The following is a 27,468-nucleotide window of genomic DNA, read 5'->3' on the forward strand; positions in this document are numbered from 1 at the left end:
CCTGCAGGTGCCGCTGTCAGGGCTGTGTCCTTCACGTTGGCCATATTTAGATGAGAAATCACTCACCTGGCCACGCTCTCTTGGAGGAGGAGTGGATGATGCACAGGTACCCACCCTCCTTCCCGCAGAGCTGGGGTTTTTGCATAGGGGATTTTTCTGTCAGTTATTTTTTCCTCACCTTCTGGAGTATTAAAAGAGCCGAGGCAGTGGTGTGTGGGGTGGCAGTGCCCCCACCTCCTGGGGGTTCCCTGATCCCTGCAGCTGGCTCACCTTCCACCCTGTGTTCACACAGCACAGAAAGATAGCCATGTACTGACTCTGTTGCTAAGCTTTTGAAGTAAAGCATTGTGAGTTAGTAGGCCTTTCTTATTACAAAAAAAGGAAATGGAAAAGTAGTGCCATGGTTTTGGCATAATTGCTCCAGCATGCAAATCAGTGCTGGAAGGAAGTTGAGGTAGTATACGTATATGCTCTACTGGTCCTTAAGACGTGTGTGAGGTAGATGAAGTCTTGTTTTGTTAGATATGAAACAATGCACGCTGCAGGTGTCCCTGACCGAGTAATAGTGTATTAGATTGGCTCAGGTTTTTGGAAGAGCAGGATGCGGGAGGTGGGCACAGAGGGGCCAGTTGGCCTTGTCCCTTCTGTGCCACAGGTGCTGCTGGAGAATTCCAAAGTTTCCAAATGGAATATGAGGATGAAAGAAGGCCCATACTAGTCAGGAGTTAGAGGGATTCCCAGGTGGCCTCTGAGAAAAGGAAATGTCTGAGAAGTTACGTGAAATGATTTGTTGGTCACAGAGAAACTTCTGAATCTGTGTAGCAGGTGGATCCCAGACATGGAGCTATTTCACAAGAAGTAATAAGCTGGAAATACTGAAGGTACAGTGTCCTCTTGAGGGAGAAATACATCCTCTAACAACTGATTGTTGTTTCTAGAAAAATTCGAGTCCTGGTCTCAATTTGCATTGTTTTGACCTTGTTAATAAGATTGAGGATTACATATCTCCTGGAAACTAATGTATAGCACGTGAGGATTATTTTTATGTTTTATGATAAAATCTTTCACAGCATAGAATTTTAAAGACCTTTGAGGACAGGAGCAGCTCTTTGAAGGTAATAAACCTCAGTTTGGCTTAGAAGTTCATTTAGTTGAAATTAAGCTAAGGAGGTTCACATCAAACCCCAGCCAATCTTCATGTGTTCAAGAAGCTCATTAGAAATCTGCTTTACCAAAAACAAGTTCTTCGGCTACTTGTGATGGAAAATGCTTAAATAAGCAATTTAAAATTCAGCATACTCTGTTCAAAAACGATCATTTTAAAAGATTCATGGACAGAGCACTTTATATGTACTAGTATTTTATAGTAGGTGCTGTGGGGAATAGAAAATAGAGTTTTCTTGCCTTCAAAGAACATGTAGTCTGAGGAGGGGCAGACACGCAGACGGTGTGAACAGTTAGACAAGGCAGAACAGTGCACAGGGTGTGATAGAGGGATAGTATTAGTAATCATGGTAGTGACAGAGGCAGAGGCATCATGGTGTGGGACGTCAGAGCACAGCGTGGGAGTGATGGTGCTTAGAACCATGGTTGGAAAACTACACGTTTGAAAATGGTTTTTAGGTTTTTAAAAGGTTGTAAAAATAAACAAGAAGAATATGTATGTGACAGAGACCATCAGTGGCCCACAAAGCCTAAAATATTTATTTATTTATTTATAATAATTTTATTTATTTATTTTTGGCTGCGTTGGGTCTTTGTGGCTGCGCATGGGCTTTCTCTAGTTGCGGCGAGCGGGGGCTACTCTTCGTTGCGGTGTGCGGGCTTCTCGTTGCAGTGGCTTCTCGTTGCGGAACACGGGCGCTAGGTGCATGGGCTTCAGTAGCTGCAGCTCGTGGGCTCAGCAGTTGTGGCTCACGGGCTCTAGAGCGCAGGCTCAGTAGCTGTGGCGCACGGGCTTAGTTGCTCCGCAGCATGTGGGATCTTCCCGGACCAGGGCTCGAACCTGTGTCCCCTGCGTTGGCAGGCGGATTCTTAACCACTGCGCCACCAGGGAAGGCCCTAAAGTATTTATTTTCTGGCCCTTTACAGAAAAGGGTTTGCTGACTCTTGGTTTAAGGGTCAGGAAATGCTTTATAAAGACTAAAATTTGAGCAGGCGTTTTACAGGATAAATAATACCTTGATTTTCAGGGCAGCAGGGATGTTGTGCTGCAAGAGGGCCAAAGGTGAGAGAAAAGACGGGGTGGGGAGCACAGGGACCGTAAATCACACACGGTGCTGTGGGCTGTGGTTGGAGCTTAGGGTGGATGAAGAATGTCTTGGGACCTGGGCAAGGAGGGGTGGGGGCAAAGGGCATGGTTTATCTTAAATACCAACAAGCTTGAACTCAATTCTGAAGTGTGTCGTGAGCCCTCAAAAACTTTTGAGTAAGAGAATGTCAGTGTTGTAATTAGAGTTAATTGTGAGAACTTGAAATAATAGTCCTTTTTTTCCTGAGTCATGCTCTCCTAAACTGCAAAATAGTTCTTTCGAGGTGATTGTATCGCTTAATAGGCCACTGACTCTGTGGCAGTTGATGTGCACTTGGGTCCAGAATTCCTGGTTTAAGGCTGAAGATTGGTTGATGTGCCTCTCATACTTGTTGACATTTCCTGATCAGCAGCAGACCTTGGTGAAGCCTCAGTGATCACGTAAATTGAGGAACTTGAAAGAATCTCTAGAAAGGTGGAAAAATTCTTGCTAAAGTTGATGTGTATTTCCACTGTTAAACTTCTGCACGGAGGATTTCAATTTTCTGTGCTCTGTCAGCCTGCCCAGGTGTGGTTGTATTCTCTGAGAGGTAAAAAGTAGAAAAGGTGCCCTGATGAGGGTGGACGTCTGGATTCCCAATGATGGACCTTCTCTGAAGGCAGAACCTTTACAGTTAGTTATCTGTTTCCAGAAGGGGGTCTCCCAGGGGAAAGCTGGGTAGAGGTATCCTAACTTTATAAGTGTGTGTACCCAGAGAAAATGCGTGACGATAAAAATAAAGAAAATAAATTTTCTCATTATCCCCCACTATAAACATATAGGAGTACAGTCTTTGACTCTCTTTTCAGTACGTGTGTACGTAGATAATTTTGTGAGAATCACGTCCTGTACCTTGTCCTTTGTTACCTGCAGTAGAGTGCAGTGTGGCCTGATAGTTGAGGGGGATGCTGAATTGCCCTGTTTCTTTTTTTCTTTTTTTTTATACAGCAGGTTCTTATTAGAATTGCTGTGTTTCTGGGGTTCTCCCTGGTGCCTCCTTCGTGCTTGCTCTCTGTTGGTTCTCTTCTGAGCAAAGGAGGGGTGCTCCTGATTGATTCTGAGCCCTCACCAACAGGGAACCATTGGCACGTGGACTGTTTTTTGCAGAAATCGGAACCCTGGTCTCAGAGGGAGAAGTTGACGAAGGCCTTCCTTCTAACCTCTCGATTGGATTCTTGGCTTTGTCCAGAGTTGCTCAGGTGGGCTAACACTGTAAGGAGTATGCTGCTCTAGCCAGACAGCAGTTGCTTTTCCGAACCAAGCCCTTCAGAAAGGTCTTGTTTGCACCAGGGTTATCCCTGAGGAGTCCTCACGGGTCCTGGGAGGTCAAGGCTCCACCCCCACCTGGGCTTGTCTACCCAGAGCCTCCCTCCACGCTGTGCCCCTGAGATTTACCATGGTCTTGGGATGCAGCCACCACCCTCAGTGGGGCTGTGTGACTCAGTCTGCCCTTCCCCAGACACCTTGCCTGGGAAATTGGCCCCCTTGGAGTTAGCAACAAATACACGGGTCCCTGTGGACTTCGCTTCAGAAGGGGTTCATCCACGCGGCCACCATCCGCTTACACCCTCTCTCTCTTGCTGAGCTTCCCAAGAGCCACACTGCCCCCATACTGGAATTTTGGCGTCCTGAAAGAGGTGTGCGTGTGCGTGTGTGTCTTTAAGAAAAAAGCCATTGTAGTCATGGTAGAATATTTAGAAAATGTAGATATTTTCCATTGCCTCACCACTGTTAATATTTTGGTATATATCATTCATGCCTCCTTTGGGGGCATAATCTTAACGCATTTTTACAGAAATAGGAATATAGTTAAATAATTTTTAGCTTTTAAAAACACTCTTTTAAAATTAAAAAACACCCCTTTTTATTCAAAAAGCAATGCCCATTCAGTTCTAGGAAAATCATGTATTAAAACCAAAAGATGAACAATGTAAATCTCATTCTGCCCGCTCAGATCACTACCGTGTATGCTTTTCTAAGCCGTCTTTGTGGCATACATATATTTCCTTTTTATAAAGATAGAATTATTCTATATAACACCATTTTATAATATGCCTTTAAAAATAATAACTTTAGGGCTTCCCTGGTGGCGCAGTGGTTGAGAGTCTGCCTGCCGATGCAGGGGACGCGGGTTCGTGCCCTGGTCCGGGAAGATCCCACATGCCGCGGAGCGGCTGGGCCCGTGAGCCATGGCCGCTGAGCCTGCACGTCCGGAGCCTGTGCTCCGCCACGGGAGAGGCCACAACAGTGAGAGACCCGCGTACTGCAAAATAATAATAATAATAACTTTCTTGAGATGTAATTCACGTATAACACTCACCATTTTAAAGTGTACAATTCTGTCATTTTTAGTATATTCAGTAATTTGCAATGATCACCACTTTCTAATTTTAGAACACTTTCATCATCCCCAAAAGAAACCTTGTACCTGTTTGCTGTCACTTCTCATTCTCCCCCACCCCCAACCCTAGGCACTCATTAATCTATTTTCTGCCTCTACTGATTTGCCATTTCTGGAAATTTCATCCAAACGAGATCATACAATATGTGTTCTCTGCGTCTGATTTCGTTCGTGGAGCATGTTTTCAAGGTTCATCCATGTTGCAGCACATAACAGTAGTTCATGTTTATAGGCAAATAATATTCCATTGTATGGATAGACCACATTTTGTTTATACATTCATCAGTTGATGGACATTGGGTTGTTTCCCCTTTTTGGATATTATAAATAACGCTGCTATGAACAATCCTGTAAAGTTTTTGTGAGAACCTAAGTTTTTGTATCTGTTGTAAACAAAGCCGGATCATGTGGTAACTCTATGTTTAACATTTTGAAAGACTGCAAGACGGTTTTTCAAAGCAGCTGGGACATTTTCCATTACCATCAGCAGTGTATGAAAGTTCTAGTTTCTCCACATCTTCACTAAACACTGTTATTGTTCATCTTTTTTATTGGGTGTGAAATGGTATCTCATTGTGGTTTTTGGTTTGCATTTCCCTGATGACTAATTATGTTAAACATCCTTTTGTGTGCTTATTGACCATTTAGATATCTACCTTGGAAAAATGTTTATTCTTTGCCCATTTTTAAAGTTGGGTTGTCTTTTTGTTATTGAGTGTAAGAGTTCTTTACATATTCTGGGTACAATTCTTTTATTAGATATATGACTTATAACTATTTTCTCCATGCTGTGAGGTGTCTTCTCACTTTCTTGATGGTGTCCTTTAATTTTGATGACATCCAGTTTATCTATTTTTTCTTTGGTTGCTTGTGCCTTTGGTGTTATATCTAAGAAACCATTGCCTAATCCAAGATGAGGAAGATTTATTCCTGTTTTCTTCTAAGAGTTATATACTTTTAGCTCTTACCTTTAGCCTAGAATCCATTTTGAGTTAGTTTTTGTGTATGGTGTGAGGTAGGGGTCTAGTTTCATTCTTTTGCATGTGGACATCCAATTGCCTATTAGTTGAAAAGACTATTCTTTTCCGCCATCGAACAGTCTCAGTACGCTTGTCAAAAATTGACCACAGGGGACTTCCCTGGTGGTCCATTGGTTAAAACTCGGTGCTTCCACTTCAGGGGGCACAGGTTCGATCCCTGGTCAGGGAACTAGGATCCCACATGCAACGCAGCGCAGCCCCCCGAAAAAATAAAGATTAAAAATAAATAAATAAATAATTTTTAAAAGGATTTAAAAGATGAATTGACCACAAATGTAAGGGCTTATTTCTGGACTCTAAATTCTATGCCCTTGATCTATATGTCTGTTAAAACTGGGTATCATGAATCCTCCACATTTGTTCTTTTTCAAGATTGTTTTGTCTGTTCTGAGTCCCTTGCATTCCCTTATGCATTTTAGGATCAATTTCTGCAACATATAACTTTCTTTGTTTCCCTTATTATGTCATGAACATTTTCTTTTTTCTTAGTCTATAATTACACTATAACACAGTAGCCCTGAGTCACGTGTGGCTAGTGAGCACATGAAATGTGGCCAGTCCAGATGGAGGTGTGCTGTAGGTATAAACTGACAGCAGATTTCCAAGAGTTAGTGTGGAAAAAAAGAACACAAAATATCTCATTAATAATTTTTATATTGATTACATATTGAAGTTATAAAATTTTATATTGGGTTAAATAATATACATTACGTAAGTTTACCTATTTCTTTTTACCTTTTTAAGTTGGCTACTAGATTTAAAATTATTTGATTCTCATATTTATGTTGGAAGTACTTTTTAGTAGAATGGCATCCAATTTGGTTGATTATTTGGGGGTTGTATGATTGTGTCAGAGTTTCTTGATTCAGTTCTCTGTTGTTGGACACTTGGGTTGTTTCCAGTTTTCTCCATTTACAAGCGTCGTGAGGGGTAACCTCGTAGCTGGATCTTCCTGCCCGCCTGTGATGTTGCCAGGACAGGGTTCATAAGGAGGACTTGAGAATGTGTTTGCTGTCCTTCTGAGTCAAGGGTATATGCAAACCCTTGTGTTAGAGCACTGAGTAAGTGAGTGAATGTTTCATATTAACGGAAAAATCTTCCACAGTAAGGCTGCAAACAGATTCAACAGATATTGATTGAGCCCCCTGCTTTAAGTTGGGTTCTGATCCAAGAGTTGGGAAAACAGTGATGAGTAAGTCCAGATTCTAGCCCTCTCGAAGTTTATATTCTAATGGGGGAGAGGGATAGTCAACAAACCGTTAACTATATCAGTGGATGCCAAAGAGTGATGTGAGGAGGACAAAGAAGCAGGCTTATGGGCTAGCGTGTAGTAGCGTGGTCAGGGAAGGCCTTTCTGAGCAGGCAACATTGACGTAGGGGCTGAAACAGAAGGAAGGAAGGGAGCCATGTAAAGATCTGGGAGAAGAAGGTTTTTAGGTAGAGGGGTCAGGAAGTTCAAACACCTTGAAGTGGGAATATGTGTGTTTTAGAAACAGCAAGGAGGCCACTGTGGCTGGAGCTTGGTGAGAAGTGTGGTTGGATTTGGGATATGTTTTGAAGATGGAGCTGACAGTCTTTGCTGATGACTGGGTGTGGGGCATGTGAGGAAGGGGAGACTTTTATGACCTAAGCAATTGTATGGTGCCGTTTACGGAGCCAGGGATTGCTAGAGGTGGATCAGAGGGGAGGGGGCACCAAGAGTTCAGAAGTGCCTTTCGGGTACTCACATGGAGATGTTGAGTTGTTAATGAGATGTACCCGCCTGGAAATCACGGGGGAGGTGGGGCTGGAGAGACATTTTTGGAGTCAGGCAAAGCTACTTGGACATCAAGCAGGTCGAGTGAGAGTTGACCATTGGATTTGGGAACCTGGAGGTCTTTGAGGACTTCGGCAAGCGTGGTGTTGGGAGGCTGCTGTAGCGTGGCGGGTACAAGTTAAGGGAGGATGGGATGTGTGTATTGACAACTCCTAGAAAGAGTTTGCTCTATGTGAACAGAAAGATAGGGGTGGGGAGCTGGGATAGACTGCCTCTTCCTCGGGCACTGGTGGGAGTGGTCCTGGAGAGAGGCTGAGGTGGCAGGGGCTTTGGTCCAGGGCCAGGGTGGAGGGTGAGGCCTTGCCCACAGGATCAGGAGGGAAGGCAAAGGAGACCGGCAGGCCTTTCACTTGGCTGTGGGAGGATGAGAAAAGATTGCCTCTGTTTCCAAAAGCTAAGAGTGACGAGGAGGGAAGGGGTGTTGTAGGACGTTGTGGGGTTAAATGTAAAATTTGTATGAATTTTAATGTGAAACCTGAGACTTCACGTAAGTTGAGTTGCCTCAGAATGCTTACCCTCGGGGTTCTCCTGTGCCTTTGGGTGTATTTTGGTGGAAAAGTTTGAGAAGCCACTTCATTATTGTATTCTATTGTTACGTTGTTAAATCTCACCCAAGTGAGTATTTAACCTTAAAGGGTTCGGGATTCACTTACACATTTTGTTATCTCTAATAGAGCTTTTGCAGCTGCTCCAAATATCCCTCTGTTGGTGCATCTTAATAGTTGCTCAGCAAGCACTGCATTCTGGGCGGGGAAGGCCACGCGGGAAGCCACGGGGTGTCTGTAGGTGGAATGCGGCCCTCGATTCCACCCCTTTCCCAGGTAAGGATGTGGAGGAAGGCAGGGCCCCTGAAGTGCCACACCTTCCAAGGACATTTGAGTGAACCTTTTCCTGTTTTCACAAAGTGATTAACAGCTATGCTGTGCATCTTTTCCTTCTGGCAGAGTGGTTTGCGGGAGTGTAGTGCTGTTAGCCAGCCTTTTACGGGACTTAATCAGCACTGATGAAAAGTTCTTCATCTTCTTTCCTAGTTATCGCATTGCCTGCTTTCTTTCCTTTCTATACCGTTTTAGTATAATTAAGTCCCCCTTCCCCATTTAGGTCCTTCAGCCTCCTTAGTAGAAAGTGCTGCGAACAGTCAGTTTCGCTTCATGGGGCTGGGAGCGTGTGGAACATCCGAGTTCTGGCCCCTCTCTTTGTTGACAGATGAGATGGCCGAGGCTTAGAGGGAGCTTGGTTTGTAACTGGAGGTTATTTGCATGACTAGGTCACATGCCCCTTGCTTCCCAGTTCTCCCACGACCTCCTGGACAGCCGTGTGGAGCCTGCTCCTTCCCTCGCCCTGTCTTGAATTCCAGAGCAGTGCTCCCATTCCCGAGGCTGGCTTCCTGCGGGCACTGGAGGAGAGGCCTTCCCTGACCGCCCTCCGCATGGCTCCGCTGGAGGGTCTGCACGGGCACCTTCTGGCCTTCATTCAGCTTCTGACCGCGGCAGTGTTTGCCACGTGCGACGGGGAGCATTTGCTCGGTACTCCCCGAGTTCCATGAAGGCAGGGACTGCAGCCTGTTTTCAGCCTGCTATATATATCCAGCCTCTGCTGAGGGGCCTGGCACACTCGTGCCCAGAAAGTTTGCAAAACAAACAAACGTGTATGTAAACCTAGACTTTTAATCCAGATTGCTGTTGTCTCCTGGCCATTCGAGGGGGCTCATGTGTCCCTTTTTCCGCCAGGGCTTGTCCTGTTGTCATTTAACAATCCTTTGCTACTCTTGGGGGCTGGGGTGTTTTGGAGTTTGGAATTTTGGAGATTTTAGAATGGAATGCGTGACTAGACCACACACACATTGTGGAATGTCCTAGGCAGCACCGTGTAATCAGACACTAAGATCTTTGCAGCAGGTGTGTGACCATTCGCGGCCAGTGGGACAGAGGCTGTGGGAGCCCCACACTGCGCCAGGGCGTGTTATGAACATGTTTTCAGAGCTTTTGGGATTTCGGAATCACAGATAAGGGACCGTGGACCTGTTTGCATGTCTGTTTTTCAGGCATTTGTGCCAAGCGGGCTGGGAAAGAGGAAAACACAGTGCCTGTGCTCCCTTGGGGTGCTGTGCGGAGCACACATGGGGAGGGCAGCGCTGGCAGTCACTGGCTTTGCCGTCATCCCCCGCCCTTGCTTTCGAGAAGTGTGCTCCCCCGAGTCGCTGGCTGCGGGGCACCGTGCCGCGGTGCGGGGCGTGTAGGTGGTGGCTGTCCTGCGTCATCCTGGGTCCCTTCCCTCGAGCCTGGCCGCCTGGCCACAGGTTCAGGGCGGAAGAGGGAGGCTCGGAAGAGGTGCTGCACGGCACGTGGTCTTCCGTTCCAGACCCTGTGTACCTCTGTCCCCTCCACGGTTGCGAATCAAGCTTCACGGCTGGGTGGAGAACTTTGAGGCCCTCAGCTCTGGGGTGACCTGTCTGCCCTCTCACACTCTGCCCTCTTGAGCCCAAAGTTTTCAACATTGGGTGGATTTAATATATGTTTTCTGACTTTTAAAATGTGAGTATAGTTTTATTTTGATGTTTTTAGGGTGAGCTTTTGACGTAAATAGAAATCTTTAATTTAAAAAGCTTTACCTGCTTTCTGAGATGGTGCTTTTGCATTTTGAAAAACTGTTTAATTGCCAGGCTGCAGGAAAAGCTGCCTTTTTAAATTAGAAACCAAAGAGCCAATACTGAAATATGTCTAGACATGTGGATTTCAGGCATTTGAAAAGGATACAGGGTGAAATCGTTTGTACCTGAAGCAGGTGTCGCTTTGTATCTGAAGTTTTTATGTGGTCTTTGATAAATTACATAGATTGTATTAACTCTTATCTGAACATATACATTAAAGATTATTCTTCCAAAAGATTTAGAATTAGTTTTGTCCAAGGTACTGGACTTCAGATTTAATGAGCCATGACACTGAATCAGAAACACACTTTCAGTCTTTCAGATGTTATGAGATATTATAGTTTTCAAAAAGACTTGTGAGAATGGTCTTTTGCGATATATTTTAAGATAGTTAAGAATAGCGTTTGTATTGTAAAAATTTCCTTCAAGACACATTCTGGGGTTTTATGAGTGATTAATGGTGGCATCACCTAGAGTTTTGTGGTTAATATTTGCAAATAATTTATTTAACAGGGTTTAAAAGAGACTCCTCGTGTTTTATAGTTACCCTTTTGGGGGGACCAACGTTAACATAAAAAGTATCCTGTGGTATTATCTTTGCTACAGATGTGTTACGTTTATAGAATTGGAAATATTTGATTTCTTAGAGTGTGTGTATCAGTAGATTATGTAGTTTAAAATGTTTGCATCTGTATTTCATATATAAACATATCAGTTTCCCAGTGTAGCCTTTAGAGTATCATAGGAGACTAAGGGTTTTTAAAAGGTCATAATAGAAAAGTTGTGTGTGTTTTAATTACTTAAGTGTTTTTTCCTCCTGGGGTTGTTAAAAAAACAAAACAAAACAAAAAAAACCCACTGAATGTAACATGAGAAAATGTTAAATGGATGCAGCACTGCATGTAAGATTTTCCACAGACGTTTTTATTCACAGTGAGGCACAATGGGAGGGCTCCATTAATTAACACATTAGATGGTATCATAATTCTGGAAAAACCATTTCACCATAGGGGTGTTTGCAAAAACCGAAGCCATTTCTGCCAGGTTTTGACATTGCTTAGCCCTTTAGGTAGCAAGAGACGCAGTGTCAAAACCAGTATAAAATTACCTATGTTGTCAACATGCATATTTTCTTTATTCAGTATTTAAACTACAGATTTACCAGCCTGAGTAGTTTGAAATACAGTAGCATAAAAAGAATTAGATCTACCAAACCGAAAATGTGTGCATATCTAAAGAAGTTTCTTTTCTTGATTTTGGTTAAGCTAACAGAAGTATCTTCACATCTGTAACTTCTGGTAACTTAATGAGAACACACTGAACTTTTGGGTCACAATAAATTTTCCCATTATGTAAAATATTTTACACACTGATTGACTCATTGTGAATTGTGAGTAGACATGATTCTCTTCCTGCGGAAAATAGAAACACACATTATTGTAATGACGATTTTAGCCAATTACAGAACTGTGCTTAGGTGGCTATGTTGCCTTCTGTTGGTTGGGTTGTTGAAAACTTTGAGATGGACACACAGCAACGGGAGTGAGTTGGGAGCTCTTTTGCTGGGTGTAGAGGATGTAGTCTTTCTATAAATCTGTTATTTTGTACATAGGCTTGTTTTTGTTTTTATGAGTTTTATGTTCAGTCACTGCCACTGTGTGTGTTTTCTTTGACTGTATTGACTTCAACTCTTGTAAATATTTCTGGGTCTTAAAAACCCAAGTGCTCATATTTATATCATAGTAGAAAGAACTAATGAGTACTGTTCGACGATGGTGGTGGGGTTGGTAGTTTCCCCAGTGGTCATACACCCTTGTGTTTAAAAGCGCTATATTTGTATATAGGTGTAATTTATATTTTACATTAAATCTGAAATCAATTTTTTGGGTACAGAATGGGTGAACTGTGAGATTTGGGGGAAAGAGTTACCAGAAATGGCTATGAGTTGTTTTGAACAATGAGAAGCTTATTTACAATTATTTGGAAGGGGCACCCCCAAAATAATGCATTTTGGGGGGGCAAAATGAAGACTTGTTATAACGTGTTCCCTTTTTTATTTCTTTAATTGAGATGGTGAGCTGCATCTCATTAAGTGATGTTAATTAACTATCAGATGTTTGGCCTTTTGCTTGACTGTGTCTTCTTTTTAAAAGATACCTTTATTGAGATAGTCGCATACCGTGGAGTTCACCTCTCCTAAGCGTCCAGTTCAGTGACGTTTAGTATATTCACAGAGTACTGTGCAACCATTGCCTATTTGGGACATTTCTTATGAATTGGATCATGCAGTATGTGGTCTTTTGTGTCTGGCTCTCTCACCTAGCATCGTGCTCTCAAGCTTCATCCGTGTTGTAGCACGTGTCAGCAGGCTGTTCCCTTCTGTGGCTGAATAGTATTCCTTTGTGTGGAGGCACCACATTTTATGTATTCGTTAAGTCCATTGATAGACGTTTGTGTTGTTTCCCTTTTTGGGCTGTTATGAATAGTCCAGCTGGGAACATTCATGTACAGGTGTTTTGTGGGACAGATGTTTTCGTTTCTCCTGGGTGTAGACCTAGAGGGGTTTGCATCAGCTTTGACTTACTGTTCAGGTTCCCATTTAAATTTGTAGAGAGGCTTTACTTCTTGTAACTGGGGCCTTTATTGGTGACCTGGTAGCTCCTGTTTCATGTTTGAAGGCCCTGGGCCCTGTTGCCTGGAGAAGCAGCCAGAATATACAATATCCTTCTTTCCTAAGATCAGATCCCATCACAGGGTCTTATCACATAAGTGTCCCGTTAGATTTTTTTGCAGCTGATTAAGCCTGTTCTGCATCCAGGCCAGCTAACTCTTGTCTGTATTTTATATTGATACTTTTCTTGTATTCTTCTCCTGCTTCTTCTTGGGGACACCCTTTGTTCTTCGGCCCCAGAAGCCCAAGGAGTGACTGAGTGATTTGTCTGTCTGTGTATTTTCCCTTCAGGAAGTATACACTCACTCCTTCGGCTTTTTTTACGGTAACTTTGGTAACTGGGTTGTGTCTATTTTTGAAGTAGTAAACACCTTAAGATGGTAGTGATACTCTTGAGCATTTTGTTAAGTATCCAAATGAGACCTATAGGGGATGTTTCCATAATTTGTATCAAATTCATGTAAATGTACATTAGCAATATTAGCTAATTGCCTGAGTTAGTTATGAATTTCATTACTGCTCTTTAATAAAGGAGCAGGTTGTGCCGTGGTCATTCCAATTAATGGGGAGAGCCCTTCAGGTCTCTCATCACGTATTTAAACTGAGTTAAGCTTGGAAAAATAATTATTGAGTGCTTTGTGGATACTGGCTTTATTTTGTGACAGTTGTGCCTTACATTTTGAGAATCTTATGCTTTCAGGAACCTTACGCATGCATTAAAGCAGTTAATCAGGGCTTCCCTGGTGGCGCAGTGGTTGAGAGTCCGCCTGCCGATGCAGGGGACACGGGTTCGTGCCCTGGTCCGGGAAGATCCCACATGCCGCGGAGCGGCTGGGCCCGTGAGCCATGGCTGCTGAGCCTGCGCGTCCGGAGCCTGTGCTCCGCAACGGGAGAGGCCACAACAGTGAGAGGCCCGCGTACCGCAAAAAGAAAAGAAAAAAAAAAAGCAGTTAATCAGTTCAACTCTGTGAGGTTTGTAGGATGAGCGTTACTCCTTTCCTACAGACAAGAGATTGCAGGTTCGGAAAGAGACCGGCCGGTTGGGAGTCGGCGTCAGAGGGAGCAGGGTGTGCGAGAGCGGGCCCTGCCCCACCAGGAGGGCTGTGCGAAGTCCAGAGCCCACAGCCAGGCGGCCCTGCTTGAGCGCCCCGGCGGTGCACCTGAAAAATTCCTTCTCGTCTTTGAGTCCGGCCGCCTCAGCGTGCAGTGGAGCTGCCCGGCCGGCGGGCGGGGCCTGGCTCTGTGCGCTGCTGGGCCTGGCTCGCTGCCCTTGGCTTTCAGATGGCGGACCTGGGAGGCGGGTGCTGTGTGGCCCCGTAGCGGCCGCCCCCGCAGCCCGCCGCCGCTGGCCCTCGAAACGCCACCCCCCACACAGGTCTCAGCCCCGGGTCGCTGTCGCCCCTCCCGCACCTCGAGGATTGCTTGTCCGGGAAGCGCAGAGTCTTGAGGTCAGACCCCTGCCAGCTCCCCAAGACCCTCCTGGGAGAGCCCGCTCAGGCCAGAGCCCCGCGTTCTGGCGACCCAGGCTCAGGTTTCCGAGGAGCTGAGGAGTGGTTTGACAGCGGCCGCAGAGAGCCGCCTTGAGCCGCGATTTGAAAGGCGGCATCTGGGGGGAGTGCCTGGCCAGCGCCTAAATGTGCCGGGAGGCGTTTCATGGAAGTTCCTCTGCGTTCGTTAAACCACTCTAGTGGGTCTCTGTAAAGCAACGAGGAATGTCCTCGCGCTGTCTCTTCCTGCCTTCCCCTCTGATCATCCACCTCGTGCCAGTCAGGAATGCCTGCGTGAGGTGCCTCTGGTTTGGTCTGCGATATTCATTTATTCACATCGCGCCTCTCCGGGGAGAGATGGGGTGGGAGGGCTGCAGCATGTCCGTAAATGTGCTCCCTCCTGCTCCCTTGAGTGAAGCCCCAGGGAGGCGCCCTGCTCTCCAGGGGGTGCCTGTGGTGAGGCTGTGGCTTGTGGAGCCCAGCGGGGTGGTGTGACTCCTGGGCCTCCCACCTGGCCTGTAGCTGAGATCCTCTGCGCCTCAGGAGGAGGGGACGCGGGAGCGCCTCACGGCGTGGAGCAGGGGGCCGCCCCGTGGGGCCCCTGCACGGACGCCGGCCACGCCGGTGACGTGCTGGGCGCTGCAGATCCGCAGTGTCCCTTCCTTACAGTGTGGTCGCCACTCGGGCGATGGGAGCCCAGCGGGAGGGTCCTGGCTGCTGGGGGTGGGAAGGGAGCCGGTGAGGACTTCCTGGAGGAGAAGATTCCGGAGCCTGAGGAGTGAGGGGAGTGGGGGACAGAGGGAAGGCAGAGCAGGGTTCTCCCTCGAGAAGAGGGCGGGCTGTTTGTGGGGAAGCCATGGGCCGGGCCGGGTCCTGCCACTCGATGGGGGAGTGGCCAGTAGTAGGGTCCTTGATTTGCTGGTTCCCTCACCCGGTCCGTTACCTGGTCAGCGTCGGGCTCGGCAGCTTCCACGGTAACCCCTCCGGGAGGTGGTGGCTAGAGCCACGGGGGGACCGCTGCTGTGTCCTGAGGGGCCTGGTGCAGGGCCGCCCTGTTCCGTTCAGAATCTGCCACGTCCGCTTGGTGGCCGTGCGCCCAGGGCGAGTGTGTGCTTCAGGGACCAGGTGCTCGGGTGTCTGTCTGGGCGGCCGTGAGGGTCTGACGGACTTCTGGACGGAGCCTGTGCGCGCTTTCGCTGGGGACTCACTGGCACGTGCCGAGGAACGCTGCACCATTTTGAGGGTGTTCTCCCCTCGTCTCTCCGTTTCTCAGCAGGGGGGCACATCCTTTAGCTCCTGTTAGATGTTCTTCCTCGTAGAACCTTGCCCTGGAACCCCACACCGGCTCCAGTTCCGTCTCCCCGGCTGTGCTGCCCTCCCCCGCATCCCAGTCCTCAAGCCTGGAATGACTTGTCCTCCGTGTGTCACCCCACTGGAGAGCCCCTCACCATCAGGACAGCGAGCTCGGCCTTACTCATGTCCTTTCACAGATAGCACGTGGTTAATTAATGCTCACTAAATAAACGGAATAAAGCAACGAAGATGAAAGGTCACTTAGTAAGCATGCCACTATCTTAAGTGTCTTTTTCTGAGTTTGGTTGTACGGGCAGTGGTTTAATATTTCAGGTGCACTGTCTGTGAAGGTAGCTGAGCGTTCAAGGTGACTGCTGCCACTGAGGCACTAGAAGTGCTTGCTGCGCTCGCATCTTCTGGAGTGAAAGTCCTGGTTGGTTCCCCGGAGCTCCTCCGTCGGGCTCTGAAGCTGGTGGTAGGCAGCAGATGTGCAGGATTCTCACCGGGACTGCTTGATCATTACGGATGGTGTGTCATCACGCACATTTCATTGATTTCCGCATTTTCACACGGCACAGGACATTGTCAAAGCAATCCTCCAGTGAAAACCACAAACTAGTCAGCCTTTAGGAAACAGGTTGGAAATCTAGAAATGCTCCCCCCAAGGTCTTTGCAGCATTTTTTAAAAAGATCTCTACAAAATCTTTGTAAGTCAGAAGGCAGCTTTCTGTGCTGGAGAGTCTCTCTCCAGCGCTCTTGCTTCTGAGGTTGGTAGCTTGCAGAAAGACTGCAATGCAGCGGTTGCCAAAGTCTCTGTTAATATGGCAGCAACCGGCGGGGAGGTGTTTTGCTCCCCTTCACAGCTGCTACCTGTGGCCTGCAGTCTGAAGGAGGGGGTAATGAAGGTGGTGCTCCCCTGGACTTAGCCGTTTAGTGATAAGGACAGAGGCAACTTTGTGGACACGGTGCCAGCACAGGCATGTCCTGCCGCAGCTCTGTTAAGCTCCCGATGCAGCGGGCTGCCTGGGGACGTGAGGCTGACGATGCCTTTGTAGGCTGTGCACGGTATGTGTCTTCTTCTCTGTGTTCATGGTGGATTATGAGAAGGTAAGGGACTTTAAAAACCATGAATGATGTGTGTTTTAAATGTTTATCAATGTCCCTGATGAAGGTAAAGAATTATGACTGAGTAGATCTCTCCTGAACCTGAGAAATAAAACTTTGATTTCTTATTAAAGACGGGTCTGGACATTTGAACAACTACCTTATTTGTGTTGACAAATGCCCTCTAAATAAATTAAAGATGTTCTTTAAAGAGATCTGCTTTCTCTTTGACTTGCTAAACATGGTCGAATTCCAGAGATATAGCTATGGATGTGTAGTATGTTTGTTTCTTTAGCTGAAGCCAACGACAGTTTCATGAATCTGGTGTGGAACATTTTGTTTTATAAAATCTCAACCATGTGGTGGTGGCTGATGAAGTCTGATTTCCTTAGTTCTTGTCTGCCTTCAGATGAGCATTTTCAGTGTGTGCAGCCCTGTCCTTATCCTGGGGTGAGTTGGATGCTACCTCCAGCTGTTCTGCTTTGTTTATCTAGGAGGCAGACTGAGAGTCAGAACTCAGATTTATTTTGCTATGAGTTGGTGGCCCCAAACTGTACTAAATGCATTACGGGTGGTAATTTATATGTGCAACGCCTAGAAATATCATGTCATGGTTACCATGGCGACTGCATGCATTCTGAAAAGCTTATGAATGGGTTCTGAACCTTCTGGCATTTTAAGTGAGATGTTCCAGCTGAGAGCCTACATTCATGACCAGTGTAAATAAATTCAGCTTCCCTCGAGCAGCACATCCTTTCTCTTCATTTACCAGAGTTGTCACTTCGGCCCAGTTCTTCCTCTGGAGACATCTGCCTTGGTCTCTTGGTTCCTGGCAACAGACTGTGGCTGAGAGATGGTTTTCTGCTTGAGGCTGGGGACTAGTCTGTGTGCGTGCAGTATCCCAGCCCTCCGTGTGCGGCAGCACACAACGGACTGGCACGTCCGTGCCTCCTGGGGGCTGGCAGTCCTCGACATACCCAGAGCATGGTCGCAACCCTGTGTGCTCGTGAGTTTCCGGCAGAGCTCTCTCCATCTGAAGAGCTTCTTTCCAGCAGCACACCCCAGGGCACCAGGAGAGCCTGACTTCCAGAGAGGGGGCCCCGCCTATTTCTGCTTCCAGGATATCAGGATGGTTGGCTTTGGAGGGGGAGGCCCAAGTTAGAAAGACCCACATTCAAAGGGCCAAACTTGTGAAAATAATAAACGAAGGCCTGTTCTCTTCATTACCAAAGGATCGTTTGCTGGTTGTTAGAAATATGTGTAGCATAGTTTGTTTGAAAACCGGTTGCCCTGTGCATGTAAACTGTATTGATACCTTGATCGCGTGGGACTGAAGTATCTGGTGGCTAATATTTTGCAGAAGGCGCCCAGACAGCCTGCTGCCTGGGGGGCTGAGGTCTGGGGCAGCCCTGGGGACGAGGACGGCTGCTGAGGCCCTCTTTCCTGAGCTTAGCCCCACTGGTTCGGGAGGACAGTTCACCCTTGCAGAGAGCTCATTTTTGTTGCTAACGAACATTCAGATCATACAGTTTGAACTTTCAGCGTGCAGGAGAGTTGACCTCTCACGTCAGTGGGTGTGTCGCAGTGACTCACCTACAGGCCTCAGTTAGGAGTCTTCATCTAATTCACTCCCTTTATTTCACAGATGAGGAAACTGAGGCCCAGAGAAGCTATGCCACTTGCTTAAGGTCCCAAAGCGGTGAGAACCAGATCTAGGATCAGAAACCTGGCTCTCTGTCCTCCTCAGGATCGCGTTCCTGACAGAAGGGGTTTGCTCTCAGTTCACCATTCTTTGCTTTCCTTTTACAGAAGAGAGCCCTATCATGATAACTGGACTAGCGCCCTCTAATTTGTAATTTAAAACATTCCTTCCTTCTTTCTTGCGTCAGTCATTGAGCAGCTTCTGCTCACTGTGCTGCAGACTTTGGGGCTGGCGGTGGAGGAGGGCAGGCCGCGTGCTGTGCCGAGAGATTAGTGGCGGGTGTACCGGAGCACACAGCCTGGGTGTCGAGATGAATTCTTCCTCCACAGCTGCACTTCCGCCTGCCTACGGTATTTTCCAGCGAAGCTCAGTGCCCAGCAGTCGCCAGGGGTGAACCTGAGTCATCACCGATCGAGTCAAGGTCACGACACCATATTTACTGAGACAGAACAGCCCAGCAACGTTAGGTGCAGCTTACAAGTCACAGCTTATAGCGAGTAATGAGGTTCGGCGCACAGGGCTTGAAATGCAACTTGGTATGCCAGATGCCGCTTCACCCGGGTTTTAAATTTGCCAGTCTTCAAGAAGATTGGGCTTGTATTACAGCCTGTATTTTCCTAAATGGCCTCAGTGACACCTCCTATCCTGTGGACTGTCTCACAGTGGGACTTTGGCCGGGAGGTGGGTCTCTGTTCCTTCTCTAGGAACCTGGGCCAGGTGTGTGACCTGCTTCACCCAGTAGTAGGGCAGAAGTGATGCTGTGTGACTTCCAAGCTAGGTCTTAAAAAAGAGGTTCCGTTTTTGCCTGGCTTCTCTTCTGGGGACACTTGCTGTGGGGAAAGCCATGCTGTGAAGCCCAGCTAGCTCGGGCAGGGGGAGCACATGGCAAGGCCCACAAGGAGCCATTCTGAGGCCCCAGTCAGCGGCCTCCCGGGACGGGCGAGTGAGTGGCCGGGCAGGTGACTCTGGTGTTCCACTTTTCTCGCTTCCCAGCTGAGGCGTGCTGTACCCGGTCCAGCAGAGCCCCACCTGCAGAGCCTGTGAACGTGACGAGTGGGGGTTAGGCCACTCCATGCTGGGGTGACTTATTACGAAGCCTACTTACTGCAGTCCTTAGTGTTTCCATTCATTGATATTAGACATGACATTTTATTACATGCTGGGTGTAGAAAGCTTAAGAAATTACTGTTTTTGAAAAAATGATTAACCTTAGAAAAAAATTTCAATAACAGCTTTTTGGAGATAATTTGCATAACATAAACTCTACCCTGTTATAGTGCACAGTTCAGTAGTTTTTAGTACATTCCCAGTTGTTCAAACAGAACAATTTTTATCACCTCAAAATGATAATCAGACTCTTAATATAATTTATTCAACAGACAAGGACACATGAAAGACTAGGATTCCTATGCATTATGTTAAACTGTGGTGCTGGGTGTCTAGGACCCAGCAGGCACTCAGGCCCATGTTTGCTGATACATGAACTCAGATGGAAGCGTGAAGATGATAACCTGACAGGTTGAATTGGGTTTGGCTGCAGCGCTTGGAGCATCTGTTATGTGCACGGGAGTTCACCCTGGGTGTTTGGTAAGAGGTGAGCCTTGAACTGGGTTTTCATGGCGGGGAAGTAAGGAAAGCGTTTGAGGGACAGAGACTGTGCTACGGTGGGAAGGACATCTCTGGCTGGGTCCCTGTCAGAGGAGAATGGAGCACAGGGTGTTTGCTGGGCGGGGGCAGGTTCAGACGCGTGCTGTGCCTGCGCGCTCCTCCCCCACTGCGCGTACCACACACACACTCGCGCTCCCGCCTGCCCTCCCGTGGGTGTGCGCTGTTCCCTTTCGTGCGTGCACACGTAAAAGCTGACCTCCTGGGCGGAAGGAAGCCGAGGCATGGCCCAAAGAGGAAAGGGCTGCTGACAGCCTAGACCAGGGGTCAGCATACGTTTTCTGTAGTGGGCCAGATAGTAAATGTTTTAGTCTTTGTGGGCCAGTCCTGGGTCTCTGCTGTTGCAGGACATACGTAAACCAATGAGCACGGCTGTGTTCCAGCAAAACTAATTACAAGAGGGTAGACCCAAGCTTGCCTGCCTCTGGCCTACAGGAATCCATCTGATCCACCTGCCTTGTCAGTGGTCCTGGCGCAGACGTGGCTCGTGCCTCCCATCTCCTGCTCAGGCTTCGAGGCCGTCGGGACAGCTAGTTCTCGGTCCCCTGGCTGCTGCCCCGGCGTGGAGAGCTTCAGCAGGGCAGCCCGCACCTCCCTCAGCGTTGGATCTCTGACTCGGTACATACACAGCAGGAACTCAGCAGTGTCCGAAGCCCCTGAAAAGTGATAGGGCTGTCGTGGGTTTGGGGAGGGGGGGAGGTGGTGAGCCAAGAGGACAGAAGGAATAAAGCCAGTGGGTAGGTCCAGTAGTTTCTGGACCCCATTGCTTAGAGGCATGTGGTAAAATGTGGGGACATCTGGAACGGTTTGGCCCTGCATGAAGAGCCCAGGACCCAAGGCATCATTCCACTTAAGTGAGATTAAATTACCTTTCAAGAGAGCTGCATCGGGAGCCTTAGAAGTAACCTTTCAGGTGGAGAACATTCCTGCTTTTAAATCTTGGGAAACACTGTGGGGTTTTTTTGGCGTTTTTTAATGAGGAATCATGTAACCTAGGTGCCTTACCTAAGAGCCTAATAATCAGATCTCTAAAGCAAGTGCCTTAGCAAACAACAAGGTGTTCAGTTCCCCAGGTAGTTTAGAGGAGATAAAGCCCCAGAGGAAAAAGCCGACACACTCTCGAACTGTTGACCCCTGTTCACATCCAGACGAGGAGTAGCTGCTCATTTATGGTATGTGCATCAGGCACTGGTGTTGGAAGCCTGTGATCGACTAACAATGAATTCAACAGTATAATCTCATTTAAATTGTTGTTTGGCTTAGAAGAGTAAAAATTACTTCAATTGAAGAAAGTAAGTATCTTGACTTGTCAAAAAAATGATATTCAATTAAAAATGACAAAATTTCACAGCCCTGCATATGTTACAAAATGGCATTTCACAGGCAAATTCATTAATTGGGGTTATTTTGCAAGGGTCTTCAGACCCTCAGATTGGAGGAAGCCCCCCTTTCACATGCTTCCCTTGCGGCTTGTGCTGGGCCGTAGGACATCTGCGTAACGAGGTGACTTCTGTCTTCTGAGTGACCACTTTTGTCCCTGAATGCACAGCTCACAGAGAAAGGGTTAGGATGGGGCTTGGGTTTGCTGCACCGTGAAGACACGCCTCCTTGATACTCTCGATGATGGAAGACATGGATTGTGAAATATTAAAACCTCAAGAAATTATTTCGTTCAGTCCCTCCCTGCCAGCCCTCTGTTTCACTGAAACCCACCCCAGAGGGGAGTGTCTGAGCCCTGGCCTCTGGGCTCCTGTCCAGCCTCCCGGGGTGACCTTCATCCTCCAACGCCAGCCATGGGTCTTGTTGCCCAGAGTATAGGAATCTTTCTTAGCTTGGAACCTTAAGTCCAAACCCACAAGAACATTGCTCCCTCTTATTCTGCCTGGGGTTTTCAGAACGTCTAATAACGCTGGACAGTTTTATCATTCATCATCATGAGTAGTGTGGCTTATTACAGCTTGCAGCTACAGATCTTGGAGAGCAAATTCATTTTCTACATTCAGATTTGCTCATCTAAAAATTCTGTTTATCATATTAATTTAGAACAAGGCTTCTGTTATGAGTTGTGGAAAAACAGCTCCTGTATCCCCTTTAATAAAGATATTTTTGAAATGTAATTTAATGCGTGTAAGTGAATTACTGTTCAGGTTTTAGTTTGTTGCTTGGAAAGAAGTGTGAGAAGAAAAGCATCTTTTTTATCTTCTCTTCTTGTTTTTTGACCGCACCTCACAGCTTGTGGGATCTTAGTTCCCCAACCAGGGATTGAACCTGGGCCCTCGGCAATGAGAGTGCAGGGTCCTAACCACTGGACCACCCGGGAATTCCTGAGAAGTATCTCTTTTTATTTCTTTAAATATTTTTTATTTTTGGCTGCGTTGGGTCTTCGTTGCTGCACGCAGGCTTTTCTCTAGTTGCGGCGAGTGGGGGCTACTCTTCGTTGTGGTGTGGGGGCTTCTCGTAGCAATGGCTTATCTTGCTGTAGAGCACGGGCTCTTGGCGCGCGGGCTTCAGTAGTGGTGGCTCACGGGCTCTAGAGCGCAGGCTCAGTAGTTGTGGCTCACAGGCTCAGTAGTTGTGGCACACGGGCTTAGTTGCTGCGCGGCATGTGGGATCTTCCTGGACCAGGGCACGAACCCGTGTCCCCTGCGTTGGTAGGTGGATTCTTAACCACTGCACCACCAGGGAAGTCCGAAAAGTATCTTATTAACAAACACATTTTCTAAGCTCTGGCCAGCAACCCACTCATTCAGTTAATATTTATCAAGCACTAATATTTATCAATATAGTATTTTATTATATTTGTATATGTATTTACATCTTTGTGCTAAATATATGTTAGTGTGTTTATGTATATGTTATACATTTACTATATACATAAATGTATACACACTAATTATATATACATATGTATACACACATTAAAATCAAGCAGAAGTATAGCAAAAGGTTAGATACCCTAGAATTATAGGGGATTTTTTTTCCCTGTAAAACCTATAGAATGAGCTATTGAGTTGATGTTCAGTATGAGCCAGTTTTTTTTTTTTTTTTTTTTTTGCGCGGTACGCGGGCCTCCCGCTGTTGTGGCCTCTCCCGTTGCGGAGCACAGGCTCCTGACGCACAGGCTCAGCGGCCACGGCTCACGGGCCCAGCCGCTCTGCGGCATGTGGGATGTTCCCGGACCGGGGCACGAACCCGTGTCCCCTGCATCGGCAGGAGGACTCTCAACCACTGCGCCACCAGGGAAGCCCCCTGAGCCACTTTTTAATCTGAGAATTTCAGAAATAGTTAATTCCTACCGATCCTTCAGCTTATGGCTTAGACACCCTCTCCTCAGGGAGGCCTTGCCTGCACCCACGCGGGGTGCTGCTGGCGCATTCGTCACGTGCTTCCCTTGGGCAGTTTTCACGTCTCGTGCACGCACACCCACAGTTACTTGTGTCCCTCCCCCAGGCGGCAGCTCTGGGGGGCAGGGCCCTGCCCTCCTTGTCCCCTGCTCCTGGCGCGGTGCCTGCGCCACCCCGGCTCTAGGCTGCATGCTGGGTTCCAAGTGAGACTGGGCACCAGGGTTTTCCTCTGAGGGGGTTGTCGTGCTCTGCATTAACCTTTCCTTTGTAGGGCAGTCTTGGAAGTTTTCAAGTGTTTTCTCATTCAACCAAGAAATCTTTGTTCCATGACTAACTTCCTATTTTTTCAAATGATTGAATACTTCTATTTTCTCCCTCCACCAAGGAGTTGGAAACTACTAAGAACAGATGACTTTGTATGGGTCCTTCCTTCTTTTGCTCTTCCCTCAAGTTCTTATTCATGTAAGTGGACGAATATATTGTAGGGATAGCAGATTCAAATGGATCCTTCTAATTTAAGGATAGAGATTTTTGAGGAGAATGAGGAAGTTTTGAGAAACTAGTAAAACCTGCCCTGGTGCTGTGGAGTCTTTATAGGAAATTCTCTTTCGTTTTCCTCATGACAGGTGCTAGACTGTGAGAAGGGACCTACCATTCAAAAATATTTATCAGGGCTTCCCTGGTGGCGCAGTGGTTGAGAGTCTGCCTGCCGATGCAGGGGACATCGGTTCGTGCCCCGGTCCGGGAAGGTCCCACATGCCGCAGAGCGGCTAGGCCCGTGAGCCATGGCCACTGAGCCTGCGTGTCCGGAGCCTGTGCTCCGCAACGGGAGAGGCCACAACAGTGAGAGGCCCACGTACCGCAAAAAAAAAAAAATACTTATCAGGCATTTATGGCCCCTGGGGTCAGACAAGCCTAGCTTTTGTCCCAGCTGCCCCGGACCACCTGGGACTCAGCCGGGTGCTGTGTGCAGGGTGTGGTGCCGGGCGCTGCGGAGCCCCAGCACAAAGGCGCTCGCTCCCTGCGCTTCGTCAGGGGCTCTCAACTTGCTGGGTCTGTGCTGGCGTCGCCTAGCGGCACTGCTTTAACCTACAAATAAAGATTTATTTTTGTATTATTCCGATAGAAGATTGTATTAATGTAGGCACTTTATTTGCATAAAAGGTGTTGACAGAATATTTTGTGTTCAAAATATTGATTAATTTTGGGGGAAACCTAAGGGATATGATGTTGCATAACAAATCTCTATTTAAATTCACTGAATAAACTGCCGTGAATCATAACTATATTAAACCAAAGCCAGCACTGCAGAATAGAGTTTATCTGAAAGAACAAGGAGATGAAAATTTCAAGGTGACCTGGAAAGGTTTCACGCTTCTGTATAACTCTTGAGTTAAAATAATATGACCAGTCGGATGCCACATAGGAAACTTTGTACTGGTGGGTCCAGCGATCTTAGCAGCAGGGGTCACATTTGATTAGGAAGTAGATTTATTCTAGAGGGTTTATGTAGCATGAAGAATATTAAATTCAAAGAGATCATAGTGATATTTAAGATGTCACTGGATATCTTAAATTTTCAACTTGGCTCTGTCAAAATATTCCTGACATTTTGTATTTTAAGACTAAAGTAAGTATGCAGTGGTAATGGATGTTTGGTCATGATTTCAGGTGAGTAAGACTTCAGAGAAACCTAGCACAAGGCCAAAAACGAAACTAAACTCACCGTTGCCTTGCAGTTCCAAACCACGGCGTGTTTTACCGAAGGGTAGTTTTAACTCTATTACCCAGTAGCGTGGGGTAGTCACTTCATTCTTAAGTAGCTCCTTGCCTCCTCCTTGTTCAAATCCATTTGGATAATGCTTTTCAAGAGTAAGCAAAATAATTCTGGTCAATTCGCATATTAAAGTGGCTAGAAACTAAGCAAATGATTATTTAAATGATGTGAGAAAATTCATTTTAGCCTAGCCAAGGTCTCAGTAACCTTCCTTGAAGTCTGAAATGGCCTTACTTGGTTCAGCTAAAGGTGCTTTTTTTTTTGGTGCATCTGGTTGTGAGTGTCATTTGTTAGTCCTAAGGGAATACATCAACCCAGGATGTCAATGCTGAAATTCAAAGCAATGAAAGAAGATGCTTGGTTTAAAAAAAAGGACAAATGCATCTGTTAGGCATTACTGATGTCTTGGGAATTTTGAGGTGTGTATTTTGCTTATTGCTAAGGTATTAGGTGATTGCCCAGGATGTGAGCTTACAGGTGTCAGAGCCATTGTGAACAAGCTACCACGGAGGCAGTGCTGGTCCGTGAGACCTGGGTTTCAGTCCTGGTGACTCTGACTTTGGACAAGTTGCTGAATGTCATTATTTTAGTTCCTCAAGAGACCAGGGAGGAATTTGGACTACTGGATAACATTTTTTTTTTAAATGGCCTTTATTATGTTGAGGTAGGTTCCCTCTGTACCCACTTTCTGGAGAGTTTTTATCATAAATGGGTGTTGAATTCTGTCAAAAGCTTTTTCTGCATCTATTGAGATGATCATATGATTTTTATTCTTCAGTTTGTTAATATGGTGTGTCCCATTGATTGATTTACATATATTGAAGAATCCTTGCATTCCTGGATAAATCCCACTTGATCATGGTGTATGATCCTTTTAACGTGTTGTTGGATCCTGTTTGTTAGTATTTTGTTGAGGATTTTTGCATCTGTATTCATCAGTGATATTGGTCCGTAATTTTCTTTTTTTGTAATATCTTCGTCTGGTTTTGGTATCAGGGTGATGGTGGCCTCATAGAATGAGTTTGGGAGTATTCCTTCCTCTGCAATTTTTTGAAAGCGTTTGAGAAGGATGGGTGTTAGCTCTTCTCTAAATGTTTGATGGAATTCACCTGTGAAGCCATCTGGTTCTGGACTTTTGTTTGTTGGAAGATTTTTAATCACAGTTTCAACTTCGTTACTTGTGATTGGTCTGTTCATATTTTCTATTTCTTCCTGGTTCAGTCTTGGAAAGTTATACCTTTCTAAGAATTTGTCCATTGCTTCCACGTTGTCCATTTTATTGGCATAGAGTTGCTTGTAGTTGTCTCTTAGGATGCTTTGTATTTCTGCGGTGTCTGTTGTAACTTCTCCTTTTTCATTTCTAATTCTATTGATTTGAGTCTTCCCCCTTTTTTTCTGGCTGATGGTTTATCAATTTTCTCTTCTCAAAGAACCAGCTTTCAGTTTTATTGACCTTTGCTATTTTCTTTGTTTCTGTTTCATTTATTTCTGCTCTGATCTTTATGATTTCTTTCCTTCTGTTAACTTTGGGTTTTGTTTGTTCTTCTTTCTCTAGTTCCTTTAGGTGTAAGGTTAGATTGTTTACTTGAGATTTTTCTTGTTTCTTGAGGTAGGCTTGTATAGCTATAAAGTTCCCTCTTAGAACGGCTTTTGCTGCATCCCATAGGTTTTGGATTGTCGTGTTTTCATAGTCATTTTTCTCTAGGTATTTTCTGATTTCTTCTTTGCTTTCTTCAGTGATCTCTTGGTTATTTAGTAACGTATTGTTTAGCCTCCATGTGTTTGTGTTTTTTATGTTTTTTTCCCCTGTAATTCATTTCTAATTTCATAGCGTTGTGGTCAGAAAAGATGCTTGATATGATTTCAGTGTCCTTAAATTTACTGTGGCTTGATTTGTGACCCAAGATGTGATCTGTCCTGGAGAATGTTCCGTGCGCACTTGAGAAGAAAGTGTAATCTGCTGTTTTTGGATGGAATGTCCTATAAATATCAGTTAAATCTATCTGGTTTGTTGTGTCATTTAAAGCTTCTTTTTCCTTATTTATTTTCATTTTGGATGATCTGTCCATTGTTGTAAGTGAGGTGTTAAAGTCCCCCACTATTACTGTGTTACTGTCGATTTCCTCTTTTATAGCTGTTAGCAGTTGCCTTATGTATTGAGGTGCTCCTATGTTGGGTGCATATATATTATAATTGTTATATCTTCTTCTTGGATTGATCCCTTGAT

The 27,468-nt window shown here is 46.2% G+C and overlaps 1 protein-coding gene and 1 non-coding gene across 5 annotated transcripts in view; one reads left to right on the top strand and one right to left on the bottom strand.

Moving 5' to 3' along the window:
- TRAF3 (TNF receptor associated factor 3) overlaps window positions 1–27,468 on the top strand; it is a 121,619-nt gene that overhangs the window by 29,131 nt on the left and 65,020 nt on the right. The gene's annotated exons all lie outside the window — the stretch shown is intronic.
- TRNAE-CUC lies at window positions 22,368–22,440 on the bottom strand. The gene has a single exon. It is a non-coding gene; the product is annotated as a tRNA-Glu (tRNA).

This window comes from Phocoena sinus, chromosome 2, assembly GCF_008692025.1.
Source record: "Phocoena sinus isolate mPhoSin1 chromosome 2, mPhoSin1.pri, whole genome shotgun sequence".
Classification (NCBI taxonomy): Eukaryota; Metazoa; Chordata; class Mammalia; order Artiodactyla; family Phocoenidae; genus Phocoena; species Phocoena sinus.